Genomic DNA, 18,142 nt, shown 5'->3' on the forward strand with positions numbered 1-18,142 from the left:
CCATTTACCGGCTTAGGGGCGGGAAGCGGCACCCGGTCCCCGGCTGCTCTGGCGGCGGCTGCCCCATTCCCGGCTCCCGGCGCCGCCACCACCACCAACCGTCCCGCCCCACTGCAACGCGTTACGTCACCACGCAGACACCGAGGTCGGTCACGCAGTGTGGCGTCAGCGGGCTAGGCCAGCTCAGGACACGCCCCCCAGCAGTGGGCGGAGCCCTCTCCCCAAATCAGCGCAAGCCCCGCCCCTCGCGGGAGCCGCGTTTTGAGACCCTCTCCCCCTTGTGGGAGATTTGGGTTGAGGGGGGTTCCCAGGTGTGAATTTGGCCCCACCTGACTGAAGGGGGAGGGGTGCTCCTGTCATACAGTCAACTTTTATCAAGTGTCAACCGTCATTCGGCATCATTCGCCACTCAACCCAGAAGCCAAGGACTAAAAACTACAACCTGGACGAGCCGACCGCGAGGGTTGCCAACTTTCTAATGGCACAGAACCGAACACCCTTGCCCCGCGCTTGCCCCACGCCTCCCACGAGGCCCTGCCCCGGCTCACTGCAGCCCCTGCCCTCTGTCCCTTGCTCTCCCTCACCCTCACTCCCTCATTTTCACAGGGTGTGGGAGGGGGTGAGGGCTCTGGCTGGAGGTGCGGGTTTTGGGGTGGGGCCAGGGATGATACTGTGAGCCCACAGTATTCTTGCCAGCAAGTTAAAAAAGTATGGCCTGGATGTCTGGACTATAAGGTGGATAGAAAGGGGGCTAGATTATCGGGCTCCTCCGGTAGTAATCAATGGCTCCATGTCTAGTTGGCAGCCAGTATCAAGCGGAGTGCCCCAGGGATTAGTCCTGGGGCCAATTTTGTTCAACATCTTCATTAATGAGCTGGATGCTGGGATGGATTGCACCCTCAGCAAGTTCGTGGGTGACACTAAGCTGTGGGGAGAGGTAGATAAGCTGGAGAGCAGGGATAGGGTCCAGAGTGACCTAGACAAATTGGAGGATTGGGCCAAAAGAAATCGGATGAGGTTCAACAAGGAGAAGTGCAGAGTCCTGCACTTAGGATGGAAGAATCCCATGCACCGCTACAGGCTGGGGACCGACTGGCTAAGCGACAGTTCTGCAGAAAAGGACCTGGGGATTACAGTGGACGAGAAGCTGGATATGAGTCAACAGTGTGCCCTTGTTGCCAAGAAGGCTAATGGCATATTGGGCTGCATTAGTAGGAGCACTGCCAGCAGATCGAAGGAAGTGATTATTCTGCTCTATTCGGTACTGGTGAGGCCACATCTGGAGTATTGCATCCAGTTTTGAGCCCCCCACTACAGAAAGGATGTGGACAAATTGGAAAGAGTCCAGCAGAGGACAACAAAAATGATTAGGGGGGCTGGGGGAGACACTGAGGGAACTGGGCTTATTTAGTCTGCAGAAGAGAAGAGTGAGGGGGGATTTGATAGCAGCCTTCAATTACCTGAAGGGGGGTTCCAAAGAGGATGGAGCTCGGCTGTTCTCAGTGGTGGCAGATGACAGAACAAGGAGCAATGGTCTCAAGTTTCAGTGTGGGAGGTCTAGGTTGGATATTAGGAAACACTATTTCACCAGGAGGGTGGTGAAGCACTGGAATGGCTTACCTAGGGAGGTCGTGGAATCTCCATCCTTAGAGGTTTTTAAGGCCCAGCTTGACAAAACCCTGGCTGAGATGATTTAGTTGGGGTTGGTCCTGGTTTGAGCAGGGGGACGAGATGACCTCCTGAGGTTTCTTCCAACCCTAATCTGCTATGATTCTATGAGGGGTTTGGGGTACAGGATGGAGCTCCAAGCTGGGGCCGAGGGGTCTGGAGTGTGGGAGGGGGTTCTGAGGTGGGGCAAGCGGTTGGAGCGCAGGAAGGGTTCAGGGTGCTGGATCCAGGAAGGAGTTCGGGTGTGGGAGGGGGCTCTGGGCTGGGGCAGGGGTTGGGGTGCGGGAGGGGATGCAGGAAGGAGATTGGGTGCAGGACGGGGCTCAGGCCTGGTGTGGGAGAGAGTGAGGGGTGCAGGCTCTGGGCGGCTCTTACCTCAGTCAACTCCCTGGAAATGGCAACATGTCCATCAGCTCCTAGGCACAGGGGTGGCCAGGCAGCTCTGCATGCTGCCTCCACACACAGGCGCTGTCCCCGAATCTCCCATTGGCCGCGGTTCCCAGCCAATGGGAGCTGCAGAGCCAGTGTTCTGGGCAGGGGCAGCATGTGGAACCCCCTTTGCCATCCCTCCACCTAAGAGACCACAAGAACTTGCCGTCTGCTTCCAGGGAGCCGTGCAGAGCCAGGTAGGGAGCCTGCCAGCCCCATGCCAACCGGACTTCTAATGGCCCTGTCAGTGGTGCTGACAGGAGCCGCCAGGATCCCTTTTCAACCAGGAATTCTGGTCGAAAACCGGACACTTGGCAATCCTACCCAGAGCATCATCAACTCCTGCAGCTGCAAATGACCCCAATACTCCTGGGCACCTTAGCAGAAGTAAGATTTAAATCAGTTGAAGCTTTTCTGGAGGGGTGACGCAGACAGGAGCAGGGAACACATACAGGCACATGTGATTTCAATCTTTATTCAAGATAACCCAGAAGTGATAGGGTTAGTCTGCACTATTTTTGGGTGGGGTGGGGATGAGATCTTCAATGTTAACCCAAAGTACCTACCAACACGGTTTTTATGCTTTTGCTGTGGGTGGGGGGTATATATGGCAGTTTACATTGAGTCCTGGAAGACCTCTAGCCATCCCTCACTACAAGAATGGATGTACAGTGCTGTGTGCTACACACATTGAAACAGTTCAATAGCTGTCTCTCGTCTCTGCTGCCCGGGTCCAGCTATGCTGAAGATCTTGATTTAGGCAGCTGAGGGCAGTCCCTGAAATACAGTGAAGCATCTGCTTGCTGGATAGTCTCCTTTTAGATGAGATGGGTATTATATTTGGAAGAGAAAGAAGAATAAGAGGGCAGCAGATACAGGCAAAAGTAACTTCAAGTACTGCGCTCTCCAGTAAATGGACAGTGTGCTCAAAGGTGTAGTGCATAACCCATCTATTTTGTGGGTTTCTGTAAGGCCGTAACTGCTCAATGTAAGCTCTAATCCAGAGGGAAAGCAGAGGACCCACAAAATCCTTGTTTGTAGCCCAATCACTTGCATTTCTGCTTCCTGGATCATATTGTTATGCTGGAAGGTGTCAATGGCTGCTATCAATCACAGGCCTGAAGCTGATGGGTATTCTAAGGGTGTGTAGTAGGGTAGGATGGTTAGTGGTGGCGATGCTGGGAGCTGGGGATGGGACAGCCACCACCAGAGCAGCCAGCAACACTAAGGTCCCTAGGAGAAAATGGGGAGCCTGGTCAAATAAATTATATGGTCTGATTTCCATCAGGGCCAAGCAGGCCCCACACAGCCTGGCTCAGAAGACTATACCTTCGGGCTAGCTTTGCCTTATGGCCACTTCCTTTTTTTGTGTTCAGTCCATCTCAGCTGGAATAGAGAATCAGGCCTAGTGAATGAATTTGGCCCACAGTAGCTTGCCCAAAGTGTTTTAGCTCCGGCACTTTGCTTCTACTCTCCTTCTTGTGATGTGAGATCCTTCTGCAGCGGGAGCAGCATTATTAATGCTGTACAGTAGACCCCACCAGGAGGGTGTACTGATTAGAGGGATACACGGATCAAACAATGTGCCTTTTAGAAAAGACGAAAGCAACATGGTGGATTTGTTTCACAACAATGCCACAGATCAGAACCCAACAGAGATTATTACATTCAGCTGATCTGTGACATTATCCAATGTGACTGTGACTGTGTATTTTTAGAAGTTGTAGTCCTTTGTGTGGAAGCTGATTTGATGAAAAAGTGGCCTTGATCTGGGTTTGTCTGATGCAATTAATGTAGTAATGGTGGAAAAGTCTGAAATTTATATGACTCATTAAAAATAATACCCATTTCTTTTGATGTTAACATTCATATTTCCTCTTAAATCACATGTATTAATCTATGCTGGCCAATATTCCTCCCTCTACTCTTCTTCCTCTGTCCCCCCTCCCTACCCCCACCAAATCACAGCAGGCCAGTATAGCTGGAGGCAAAAAGAGAACTCTGACTATGCTGTTAGGGTGTGGAGAGTGGCATGAGCACTGCCAGCTGAATTTATAGTCACAGGAGGACCAGCAAGTACATGGATCTTGACATGCCAAAAGAACCTAAAGGCAGGAAAGAAAAAATCTGAGGATCCTTGCACGCTAAAGCTAATACCCACCATTGACAATGGCACTGCTGAGCTGTGGAAGCAGAATTCTATAGTGGGTGTTTCACCATTTAATAACACCCCATTCATGCTCCAGTGAATGGAGTGGCCAGTTTCAGTAGTCAAAAGACATCTTATGCTTCTTCATAAATGATTAGTCCTCTAAGGTTCCCTGCTGTGCACTGCATGAGGATTTGTAGAATCTAGAGAAGTGGTTCTCAACCAGGGGTATATGTACCCCTGGGGGTACACAAAGGTCTTCCGGGGATACATCAACTCATCTAGATATTTGCCTAGTTTTACAACAAGCTACATAAAAAGCACTAGTGAAGTCAGCACAAACTAAAATTTCACACAATGACTTGTTTATACTGTTCTGTATACTATACTGAAATGTAAGTACAGTATTTATAATTATATGGTAAAAAGGAGAAAGTAAGCAATAGTGTGCTATGACAATTTTGTATTTTTATGTCTTATTTTGTAAGCAAGTTCTTTTTAAGTGAGGTGAAACTTGGGGGTACGGCAGACAAATTAGACTCCTTAAAGGGGTACAGTAGTCTGGAAAGGTTGAGAGCCACTGATCTAGAGCTAATGTCAAGTAACGTAGGGACAAAAGGTAGGGGTGTTTTTGTTTTATTGTGTTGTTTTCCTTTATTGTTTTTACAAGTTTAGAAATTAACAAGAATGTTTTTATCATGTTTTAAAACATCAGTGTAAACTATTTTTGGGGCTGTAAACATCCCTCTTTGGCAATGAAATCCCAAACACTAGGATACTGTGTCTGTGCATAAGAACCAGAGAGTGAAACTGATGCGTCCAGTTTCATTGCCTAAAACTAGAGGAATACACAAAGTAAACAAACAATATAAATGGTGAGAAGCAGATAAGATTTTTTTTTGTTTGTATTTATCATTTCATAAGAAATGCACCATTCAATAACTTATTGAGGTCAGACCCCAGGTAGGCAACAGTTTGGCTTTTTATATACACCAGACTAAGAATAACATCACTAACAATCCTGTTAAAAATTCAAAAGCCCCCAGATCATCTGTGGTTTTAATCGTTATGCAAAAATGACAGACCAGGCATCGAAGCAAGTAAATATAACATGACTAGACCCTATATAAAGCGATCACATATTGCATGTTTTTGCATAGTTACTTATGTTTTAAAAGAGGTCAAAACCAGCATCTATGAAGAAGTAGTACATTTATAAATAAGTAAAATTGATTTTAAATGTTTAGCTTCAGTACTTAGTAATAATTTTTGAGTAATATATGGATGGCATTTCATATATATATTTCTGTTCTATTTTATGGAACTTCTTATACTACACCCAATATATATATATGAATTTATTGGCCTGATTTTCAGAGCTACTGAAGTAAATGGAAACACCTTTGAAAAATCAAGCCAGTTCATGTGTACACACATGCACACACAGGTCAGATTTTTAGACCTGCATGTGTATAAATGTGTACAAGGAGCCACATCCTTAGACAATCCTCTGTTTTAGGAAACCACCCTAAAGTATCCATGTGAAAGAATTCAAGGGCACGATCTGGTCTCCGGTAATCAAGTGGTTAACCTAAAACCAGATTCCCTCTCTCCTCACATAGGTGCATAGGAGAGCAAGCTGGAGGATTGATTCACCATTGCCCTGCACCTTGAGCAGTCATTTATACCGGGGCAAAATTAATGTAAGAGATTATTCTGATTTGGTGGCACCTTGCTCTGGTGTAAATAACTGTCCAAGATGTCAGGCAATGTTGAATTGAGCCCTGTAAGGGGATCTGCTTGGGAAACAGAGGTGGGAGAATGCCTTTGGAATTCTGGTCTACACAACCAGTGATGGGTCTGGCTTGAGCCCAAAGCTGGGATGTTTCCTTTTCTGCTACTTACTTGGCTTGCTAGAGGAAAACACATCACTGACTGACTATTCTTTTTGCTGCTGAATCATTCCACTAACTTGCAATCCACAAATGTACTAAGCACAATTCTGCTTAACCTTTATCAGGCCACCTTGATAAAGGCAGGTCGGTAACAGGGGTAACTGTTAAACATGCCCTTCAGTAAGATGAGTGTCCCTGTACTTGTTGGGATCCATCCTCACTCCTTCTTTCCTCTGGAGGCTTTGCTGCTGTTTGCTACGTTTTTTTAACTATACTTTTATATGTGCTTCCTTACATCTGAAGTTGCTGAGAAGAGCCTGAGTAGTAGATGGTAGACTGGGACTTGAAATCTCTCATCAGTAACTTAACCAGAGGGTGTCCGGATGTCCCGATTTTAGATTGAGTGTCCCGATTTTTGGGTCTTTTTCTTATATAGGCTCCTATTATCCTCCACCACCTGTTCTGATTTTTCACATTTGCTTTCTGGTCGCCCTACCTAACCAGGAGCTACTGTTAAATGTAATGTGTTGATAAATTGCATTCAAATCAAACCCTATTTCTTTAGTCACTATAAAAACTAGCACTGGATGGCTTCTGGGCTATGGTTTTGAAGGGTCCAACATGCATTAGCTGTATTGCCAGAAATGGTGACTGAGATGAAATCCATTGCATAAACCGCGTGATCTGAACTCTACCAAACTTTGAAAGTAGAAGGGTTTGAAATCAAGATGGTGACCCTGACTTCACAGCTTGGGTCCCTCTTTAACTCCTCTATATTATGACTCATTGACAGAACTACCAAGGTCAGGTCTACACTACAAACTTACACTGGCATACCTACATCGCTCGGGGGTGTGAAAAATCCATACACCCCTGAGCGATGCAGTTATGGCAGCCTAACCCCCAGTGTAGACAGCACTGTGTTGACAAGAGGGCTTCTCCTGCTGACATAGCTACCATTTCTTGGGGAGGTGGATTAACTATGCCAATGGGAGAAGCTTTCCTATCAGCATAGCAGTGTCTTCATTGAAGTGCCGCTGTAGGGTTTTAAGTGTAGACCTGCCGCAAGAACTGCATCAAAACAGAGCTAATGCTTAGGGGATTGGAAAATTCCTTTGTCCTGGTGAAGTCTGGTCTGTTCTCTTGGGTCTGCTTTTGAGTGTGTGTGATAAAGGGTACAGGGGTACAGGAGATACCCTTTTTTTTATAGTTTTTATAGTTCCTGAATTTTGCCTTAGCAGGCAACCAATGAATGGCAATTAGTCATTTCATTTAGCTGCTCAGTTTCAGTGTTTACTTTGCATGGAGGAGACCTGATAAGAACTATGCACACAGCATAGTACAACCCAAGGAAATACAAAGTCACCTAGCAGGATTTATCAGAGCTTGTGAATGGAGTCTCTTCTGGATTGCACTTAGATGTACCTGGAACAGATAATAGTGCTTAAACAGTCTATGTAAGTGTATTCTTCTCAAATCTTTGCTTTGGCTTCTTACCCCTCTTCCTTCCCTTCCCTTGAAGGGATATCAAGAGAACAGTACAGATGGGGAATGACCTCACTGCATGCTTTGATGGAGCAAAGCTTATTGAAACTGGATCTTGCTTTGCTACCTCAGTCGTATTTGGGCACCTCAGAGTCTTTCCACTCCCTCCCCCCCCCCCCCCCCCCAACTCCTTTACCAGGCAGTAGCATGTTGAAAAATCCTGGATAAAAACCACACAGATATTTGGTATGAATATACCAAAATCCTGCCAGCACCCACGTCAGTCTCATCCCTACAGCCATGCCACCGTGGGCTGCGAGCTCATCAGATCTCCCAAACTCAATGAAGAACATCACCACTGAACTGGGAGACGTCTAAGGAAAACAGAGGCTGCAGGAAGTAATACGGATGCCTTAGCAGATGGCACTCTTCCTTCAGAATCAAGACAGAATCAATGCCCACTCCTTGTGCTTGGGGGTGCTGTGTTGTTTGAGGTGCTGTTTTATTTCTCATACAAAAGACAGAGGTCTTGATACTGGCAAATAATATAGATTCCCTGGGAACAGGACTATTAGTTTTTGTTCCTTGGTTTAAATCCAACTGAGTTAGTACATTTGGTATCTATACATCCCCCTCTGATTTCAGCTGGATTCCGCTTTTTGTCTATGATTGTTGTGTAGTTTTGCTGTATGCTACTAAACAGCTGCTATTTTCCACCCCGGAGGTGGTTGCATTTTAGAGGTTCATATATGTGTGTGTATCCTCCCACTGTTTCTTCCCTTATTTACACCACTAAATTCTGCAATGCAAGCATATGGGTTACACATGCAATTCCCAAAGTCCCACACAATATTTGGACATACATAAATAGACAGTTCTGGTAATTTGTTTATACAAATATGTTAAATACATGCACAAAGTTAGGCATGCAGTTGCATTCTGATTTTTTAAAAATGTTAGATGAACGATTGCACATGTAAATCTTGTCCGGCAAAATGTGTTTCATTATCACCCTCCCTTGACAGATTCCATCCTTAGCAGCATTTGCTCAAGTGTAGGCGGGGACAGTATCTGTTCTTTTAAAATTAAAAATAAAGCAGCACAGTCAGCCTTGTTAGCAAACACAATGCCGATCTCTTGAGCTTTTTTTTTTTTTTTACTTCCGTCACTCTCATTCCAGCAAAAATGTCAGCAGTCATAATAATGCTGCTTTTGTTATTATGTCAGGAACAAAAGCTGCTGTGCAGCAAAGCTTACCATTACAAAAAAAGAAATGTGTCCTGCAGGGTTTAACTGAAAATGGGCCAGCAACTGGGAAAGTATAGAAAGCAGGAGGGGGGTCAGAAGTTCACTAAGAGGATTTTCAGAAATATGCATGCAATAATCTTACTTTAATGGCAAAACCACACCTGGTAATTGGGTAAATCTGGAGAGACTAGATAATATGAGAGCCAAGGTTTTTTGAGACTTTTTTGCTATAAGCTAGTGAGGAGCGAACTTCAAAAGGGTCCAAGATATAGACCCAATAATCACAGACATTTGAACTAGAGCAGGAGAGGGCAAACTACAGCCTGCGGGCTGGATCCGGCCTGTCAGGGCTTTCAGCAGGATTGCCAGCAGGATTGCCAGCATTGTGGCACAGGGGGGCTAAGGCAGGCTCCCGGGAGTGGCCAGCACCATGTCCCTGAGGCGTGGGGCCAGGGCAGGCAGGGAGCCTGCCTTAGCCATGCTGCATGCTGCTGCCACCCCGGAGCCACTCGAGGTAAGCAGCGCCGGGCTGGAGCCTGCATCCCTGCACCCCAACCCCCTGCCCTGAGCCCCCTAACCCCCTGCCTTGGGCTCCCTGCTGCACCCCTCCTACACCCCAACCCTCTGCCCTGAGCCCCCTCCTGTACTCCACACCCCCTCCTGCACCCCCAACCCCCTGCCATGAGCCCCCAACCCCCTGCCCATAGCCTCCGCCGCATCCCACACCCCTCCTGCACCTCAACCCTTGCCCTGAGCCCCTTCCTGCACACCACACCCCCTCCCACACCCCGTACTTCCTCCCGCACCCCAATCCTCTGCCCCAGCCCTACATTCATGGCTCTGCATACAATTTCCACACCCAGATGTGGCCCTCGGGCTAAAAAGTTTGTCCACCCCTGAACTAAAGAGTGATCTAAGCAAGTAGGACTCAGATCCAGATGTGAACTTTGAACCTCTTCAATGGATTAGCCCAAAATTCCAGAATCCAAATGCACCCAAACTTTGGGGATACTCAGAACCATATTGATCTGGACCTGAACTTTACAGCTGGCCTTTCTCTCTATAATTATAGAATCACAGAAATGCAGGGCTGGAAGGGACCTAGGGAGGTCATCTAGTCCAGCCCCTATGCTGAGGCAGGACCACGTAAATCTAAACCATCCCTGACAGGTGTTTGTCTAATCTGTTCTTAAAAACCTCCAATTATAAGGATTTCACAATGTCCCTTGGTAACCTATTTGAGTACCTAATTATCCTTATAGTTAGAAAGTTTTTTCCTAATATCTAACGTAAATCTTCATTGTGGAAGATTAAGCCTATTACTTCTTGTCTTACCTTCAGACATGGAGAACAATTGATCACCATCATCTTAGTAACAGCCCTTAACATATTTAAAAACTGTTAACAGGTCCCCCCCAGGTCTTCATTTCTGAAGACTAAATGTGCAAGTATTTTAAAATCTTTCCTTATAGGTCATGTTTTCTAAACCTTTTATCATTTTTGTTGCTATCCTCTGGATTCTCTCCAGTTTGTCCACATCTTTCCAGTTGAGGCCTCACCAGTGCTGAGTAGAGTGGAAAATTACCTCCCATACCTTACACATGACAATCCTGTTAATACACCCCAGAATGATATTAGCTTTTTTCTGCAACTGCATCACATTGTTGACATACTCAATTTGTGATCCACTATAACCCTCAGCACATTTTCAACAGTTCTACCACCTACCCAGGTATTCCTTGTGTTGTAGTTATACCTTTGATTTTTTTTCCTTCCTAAGTGTAGTATTTTGCACTTGTATTTACTGAATTTCATCTTGTTGAATTCAGACCAATTCTCCAGTTTATCAAGGTTTTTCTGAATTCTAATACTGTCCTCCAAAGTGCAACCCCTCCCAGCTTGGTGTCATCCACAAATTTTATAAGCATGCTCTCGACTCCTTTATCCAAGTCATTAATGAAAATGTTGACTAACACCTGACACAGGACTGACCCCTGCAGGACCCCGCAAAATACGCCCTTCCACTTTGACAGCAAACCATTGATAACTACTCTTTGAGTACATTTTTTCAACCAGTTATGCACCCACCTTACAGTAAATTAATCTAGACCACAATTTCCTAGTTTGCTTATGAGAATGCCAGGTGGGACTGCGTCAAAAGCCTTACTAAAATCAAGGTATGTCACTGGCCTCCTGTCCACTAGGCCAGTAACCTTATCAAAGAAAGAAATTCGGTTGGTTTGGCACGATTTGTTCTTGACAAATCCATGTTGATTTTTACTTATCACCTTATTATCCTCCAAGTGCTTTCAAACTCATTGCTTAATAATTTATTTCACTATAGAATCATAGAAGATTAGGATTGAAAGAGATCTCAGGAGGTCAACAAGTCCAACCCCCTGCTCAAACCAGGACCAACCCCAACTAAATCATCTTACCCAGGGCTTTGTCAAGCCGGGCCTTAAAAACCTCTAAGGATGGAGATTCCACCACCTCCCTAGGTAACCCATTCCAGTGCTTCATGATCCCTCCTGGTGAAATAGTGTTTCCTAATATCCAACCTAGACCTCCCACACTGAAACTTGAGACCATTGCTCCTTGTTCTGTCATCTGCCACCACTGAGAACAGCCTAGCTCCATCCTCTTTGGAACCCCCTTCAGGTAGTTCAAGACTGCCATCAAATCCCCCCTCACTCTTCTCTTCTGCAGACTAAACAAGCCCAGTTTCCTCAGCCTCTCCTCGTAAGTCATGTGCCCCAGCTCCCTGATCATTTTTGTTGCCCTCCGTTGGACTCTCTCCAATTTGTTCACATCCTTTCTGTAGTGGGGGGCCCAAAACTGGACGCAATACTCCAGATGTGGCCTCACCAGTGCCGAACAGAGGGGAATAATCACTTCCCTCGATCTGCTGGCAATGCACCTACTAATGCAGCCCAATACGCTGTTAGCCTTCTTGGCAACAAGGACACACTGCTGACTCATATCCAGCTTCTCATCCATGGTAATCCCCAGGTCTTTTTCTGCAGAACTGCCGCTTAGCAAGTTGGTCCCTAGTCTGTAGCGGTGCATGGGATTCTTCCTTCCTGAATGCAGGACTCTGCACTTGTCCTTGTTGAACCACATCAGATTTCCTTTGGCCCAATCCTCCAATTTGTCTAGGTCAATCTGGACCCTATCCCTACCCTTCAGAGTATCTACCTCTCCCCCCAGCTTAGTGTCATGCATACCTTCAAATCAGCGGCACTGCTATGGGTACCCGCATGGCCCCACAGTATGCCAACATTTTTATGGCTGACTTAGAACAACGCTTCCTCAGCTCTTGTCCCCTAATGCCCCTACTCTGCTTGCGCTACATTGATGACATCTTCATTATCTGGACCCATGGAAAAGAAGCCCTTGAGGAATTCCACCATGATTTCAACAATTTCCATCCCACCAACAACCTCAGCCTGGACCAGTCCACACAAGAGATCCACTTCCTGGACACTACGGTGCTAATAAGCGATGGTCACATAAACACCACCCTATACTGGAAACCTACTGACCACTATTCCTACCTACATGCCTCCAGCTTTCATCCAGACCATACCACACGATCCATTGTCTACAGCCAAACCTTCCTCTCCTCCAAGTGCTTCAAAATGGTTTCCTTGAGGACCTGCTCCACGATTTTTCCAGGGACTGAGTTGAGGCTGACCGGTCTGTAGTTCCCCGGGTTCTCCTTCTTCCCTTTTTTAAAGATGGGCACTATATTTGCTCTTTCAAGGTGTCAAAGTTAAGTTGACTGGTCTATAATTCCCCGTGTTCTCCTCTTCCCCCTTAAAGATAGGTACTATGTTTGCCTTTCTCCAGTCCTCTAGGACCTCACCTGCCCTCTGTGAGTTCTCAAACGTAATTGTTAATGGTTCAGAGATTGCTTCTGATAGTTCCTTAAGTATCCTAGGGTGAATTTTGTTGTGCCCTGCTGACTTGAATACAACTCACATATCCAAATATTCTTTAACCTGTTCTTCCCTTGCAGTCCGTTCTGGCTTTCAGTCCTTGCAATCCTTTCCCCTTGTTGTGTTAAGCAGCTGGTCACAATTAACTTTTTTAGTGAAGACTGAAGCACAATAGGCATAAACACCTCAGTCTTCCTCCATTATTAGCTTTCCTTCTCATAATACACATCCATATAATGCAGGCCCTGGAGAAACGGTATTTCAGAGAAATGCTGCAGAGAGGAAATGCATGGTGTGCATTGATATCATGAATCATGATCCACGTCAGTTTATCTGGGAGTCTGGTTACCCAGAGATCAGGTGAACATGATTATACGTTAGGACCTGCATGTTCAAAAGTAATTAGTGATTTTGGGAATCTCCGATTTTGGGTACCCAACCTGAGATACCTTAAAAGGGGCCTGATTTTCAGAAGGTGGGTGTTCAGTCCTTTCTGAAAATCAGGCCCCCCTCTGGAGACTCAAGTTGGAGCACCTAAAATCACTACACAATTTTGAAAATTTAGGCTAGATTTATAACATTTATTTAAAATTTAAAAATTTATAACATTTATTTATTGGCCATGGACTTTCTAAGCATTAGAGCACAATAAATCCTATTTTAAAATAATGGTATGTTTGTTTTTTGAAAGCAATCGCAGGTAGAAGAGAATACTAAAACCGCTGTTGTGGCTTATCAAAAGTGCTTGTAAAGGAAAGACTTCTATGCTCCGTTTGCTGGCATCACTGTTTGCTTGAGCCCTGCTCCCCCCCTCCGCCCTGGCAGGGCTGGCATCGCCGCTTTCTCTCCCCCCCCCCCCGTACCCTTCCTCCACACCCCACTTTTTTGACAAAAGTGAGCATTTGTTCCTTTCTTGCCAACTTGATCAAAAAATTCCGGACGGCTGGGACAGGGCTTAGAAAGGGACTGGTCTGGCCAAAATGGGACGTATGGTCACCCTACACTTCCAAGACCTCCCTGCCTTAGGAGGGAGGGCTTTCCATAGGCAGAATTATACAAACAGTGAGTGCTCCCTCCAATCCTGCCCTGCAAATACCAAACTCCAGCAACCTATTCCCTCTGATCTCTGAAGACAAGATGGTTCATTGGGGCCTTGAAGCTTTTGCAGCCAGTACTTTAAAGGCTCTAAAATTTTCCAGTCAAAGCTTTGAGAGACAGATTTTCAAAGCCAGCCATGTGCAGTTGCATGCATAGATTTGTGAAGGGCTTACTTATTGTCACATGCAAGCACCCTGTGCCCAACACTTGTGCAAAAATACTTGATTATGGGCACTGACTGATTCTCTGCTTATATAAAATGCACAATCCTAACTGTGAAAACCTGGCCTTGGATATATTTAGTCAGTCTACACATTTTGGCAGGGGCAGATGCTGGCAGTACAGGTCACTGGTTAGAATGGGGCTGAGCCTGGGGGGGGGGGGGAGGACTGCTGTTGTGAGCTTAAAAGCTGGCCTCCCTTTGGCCAATCAGGTGATCCTACCACAATCCAGCTGACCTTGTTAATCAGCCAGGAGGCTAGCCTGACTAGTCCACAGGCTCAGCAGAAAGTGCTCAATCCTGACACATCTCCCTCCTTCCTTCCCCACCCTCCCCAAATAACTTCCAACGTTCTTCTCAGATATGCCTGATATTATTCCCTTTGCTTTGCTGAAGGACACCAGATATGTATTTCTGTTCTTCGAGGAAGACCATGTTATGGGGGAGGAAAGAATTAGAAATGGTTAACAAAATGGCTCCCAGAAGAAATGCACTGAGGGTGATTGACACACATTACCCTTCGACGAACCTGGGCCTAGCTTAATAAGGTTGAGAACACGACTGAGACTGTCTAATCTGGACACCTAGCACAATCCAGACAACAGGGCAGGTTTGCCTAAGAGGTTAATTCTTCTCTCAGCAGAGCTTTGCTTAAATGGGAAAAGTGAGCTAATTAATGCATTATTAAACACCACTTCGTACTAGTGTAGAGAAAGAACACTGGGTTTTAAAACATGTTAGACAGTCATGGTTTAACAAGGTTGGTATATATATACACATCTGTGCACCCTGTCTTCCACAGGAAGAAAGATGTCAGACCCACAGAAACGGGTGTTTTTCTATAGCACCCTAGTAGCTCAGTTAGCAGGATTGTTCATTTTGTTAACCATGGGGAGAGGTTTCTTATGGAGCTGAGGTTTGCAAGTTGCTGGCAGTCTGCAGTTAGGTGATGATCCTGCTGTCTGATGGACTGGTACTTACACTGCAATTCCTTTCTATGGTGATGTGAGTTACTATATAGAAGAAGGGGAGAACACATGCCCAGAGAGGAAACATTCCGGTTCGTTTTTAATCGTCTTCTTGATGAAGCAGAAAACCCCACGGAACAAGACAAACACCAAGCTCTGGCTGTGCTGTATTTAGTACAGTTCATGCTCCAGAACTCCCAGAGCACATTGTAAATATGGTAAATTAAATCTCATTTTCATGCAGTTTTGCATGCATGCCAGAAAGTAGGAACAGGGGATTGGGGGAGGCATTTCCTCTGAATACTATTGGACCTTATACAACACCATTCTGAAACGCTCGGTCAGTTTCAACATGATTCTGTTAGGAGATGCTGTAGAGGCTCCCTCTGGTGGATAATAATACATAAAACTGTTCATTGAGATTTCCTAACTGTAAAGCACCAACCCAGGGATTGGATTTCACTCTGAAGAATTGACAGTCCCATGGAAAAGCTCTCACTGGGACCTGAACAAACAATGGTGCAACATAGCAAAATATCTCTCATACCATATGAAGCAGGATGGAATCATAAATGCGTGTTTCAATTCCACCTCGTCCAAAATCTTTCTCCAGAGCCAAAGAGAACCCACTCGTACCCTTCCCAATTTGCCCTGACTCTAGTTTTTCTGGAGCCTTATCCTGTCAAGGCATCTGTCAAGGTTCCTTCCCCACTCTGAACTCTAGGGTACAGATGTGGGGACCTGCATGAAAAACCCCCTAAGCTTATTTTTACCAGCTTAGGATAAAACTTCCCCAAGGTACAAACTATTTTACCTTTTGCCCTTGGACTTTATTGCTGCCACCACCAAGCGTCTAACAAATATATGACAGGGAAAGAGCCCGCTTGGAAACGTCTTTCCCCACAAAATCCTCCCAAACCCTACACCCCCTTTCCTGGGGAAGGCTTGATAAAAATCCTCACCAATTTGTTCACCTATGAACACAGACCCAAACCCTTGGATCTTAAGAACAATGAAAAAGCAATCAGGTTCTTAAAAGAAGAATTTTAATTGAAGAAAAAGTAAAAGAATCACCTCTGTAAAATCAGGATGGTAAATACCTCACAAGGTAATCAGATTCAAAACAGAGAGAATCCCTCTAGGCAAAACCTTAAGTTACAAAAAGACACAAAAACAGGAATATGCATTCCATTCAGCACAACTTATTTTATCAGCCATTTAAACAAAACAGAATCTAACGCATATCTAACTAGATTGCTTATTAACCCTTTACAGGAGTTCTGACCTGCATTCCTGCTCTGGTCCCGGCAAAAGCAACACACAGACAAAGAGAACCTTTGTTTCTCCCCCCCTCCAGCTTTGAAAGTATCTTGTCTCCTCATTGGTCATTTTGGTCAGGTGCCAGCGAGGTTATCCTAGCTTCTTAACCCTTTGCAGATGAAAGGATTTTTCCTCTGGCCAGGAGGGATTTAAAGGTGTTTACCCTTCCCTTTATATTTATGACAGCATCCATTCAAGGTGTTTTACAAGCCCTTCACAAATCCCTCCACTCCCGCTGCGCAGGTTGCCTGCACAAAGCCTATTTACTCCAGCTTTGTTCAGGGACTGACATTTGGATCTTGGAGATGTAACTTGGCCCCTGTTTGTGGAGAGCACATTATAAGTGATGCAAAGCCTGGCTGGTAACACATGCAAGTGAGCCAACACAAGCACATTATAAGTGATGCAAAGCCTGGCTGGTAACACATGCAAGTGAGCCAAAAATGGGATGGATCTGCCCTAGTGTAACTCAGGGTCCTGGCTGCTGTATTATGTTCCAATTGCAGATTATTAATCATGGAAGCTGGCAAACTAATCCAGTACCCATTGCAATTACTGATTCTGGACGACACAGTCTACGCACCAGGCATGGCCTGAGAAGGCTGGGGTCCTGCTTTGTCACAAAGTGGTAGTTTTGAACAGTGCAAACCTGCCTGGAGCTGTGACACCCAGATTAGAAGTATATAAACTAAAGAAGTTTTTTTTTAATGTAGGAACTGAAAATTCATCACATTTTCCAGAAATGCTCTGTCAATGTGTCCCATTAGTTCTAGAGTGAATCTGTAATCTATGAGTGTCTCTACTGGAAAACATAGCTAAAAGAAGCATCATTCTATTTCCTTCATCTTCTCACCAATGCTTAACATCCAGAGAGACATGCAACAGTCTCCTGCTAAGTGAAGTCCCAGTTAGTGCCACTACAAAGGGTCTGGGTGATGTCAGTCAAGCCAGAGCATGTAATGTGGTGAGATCATGTTTTCTTTCAGCAAAAATTAAAACTTGTGTGGTTGCATCTTAAAGAAAGAGATGGAAGCCAAAGGAAGTATAGAATGCTCTAGTTAGTCAAGAAATCTCTGGATGCTACTTAACATGGGTAAACTTGAAGCTGACTTTTCAAAAGTCAGTGGTAGGAAGTGGACAGTGGTGGGTTTACAATAGACATAACTGCAAGGTTTTTGGTGTTCTGAAGTGAGAAACTATTGAGATGCCGGAAGCCGGACCTAACCCAGAGCAAAGTAGTAGGAGGTAGCAGACTGATAAAGTGGGAGGATTCTTGGCTCATAACCCAGAAGTCCACCAATTGTAAATGTCCTTTCCTGGGTACTGGTTGCCTTGGACCTCTGAGAACGCCTCCTTAGCGGCTCACATAATCCCTAGATACCAGGGTGTTCGATGAGCCTGGTGTAAATGCCTGGAATGAAAGTCCTCAAACTTACGGGAAGCTCAGACACACAAATCTGGAGCCAGACTTTGTAGCTGACCCTCTGTTGCTATAATAGTCAAAACTCTGGCTATGACAATGCTCCTGAACTTTGGTTTGAATGTTACCTCTCATGCCTACTCTACCAATGTATTATCCTCAAACTGCAGTGAGGATTAGACCCATCTGATGTGCAGCAAAAGACTGGTGTACTTCAGTGCACTCCAAGGAAAGTGAAACCCTATATGTAAACCATGGTGAAGTCTTTTGCAACAAGGTTTATGCAAACGGACTTCCCCCA

At 45.4% G+C, this 18,142-nt stretch overlaps 1 protein-coding gene across 11 annotated transcripts in view; it reads right to left on the reverse strand.

Moving 5' to 3' along the window:
- Positions 1-115, reverse strand: part of TMCC1 (transmembrane and coiled-coil domain family 1) — a 202,349-nt gene extending 202,234 nt beyond the window's left edge. For all 11 annotated transcript variants that reach the window (XM_073351268.2, XM_073351263.2, XM_073351258.2 and 8 more), the window contains exon 1: positions 9-115. The gene's annotated coding sequence lies outside the window, so the exon portion shown is untranslated. The remainder of the gene's footprint in view (positions 1-8) is intronic.
- Positions 116-18,142: the final 18,027 nt, after the last annotated feature.

The sequence above is a fragment of the Lepidochelys kempii genome, chromosome 7 (genome assembly GCF_965140285.1).
Source record: "Lepidochelys kempii isolate rLepKem1 chromosome 7, rLepKem1.hap1, whole genome shotgun sequence".
NCBI lineage: Eukaryota > Metazoa > Chordata > Testudines > Cheloniidae > Lepidochelys > Lepidochelys kempii.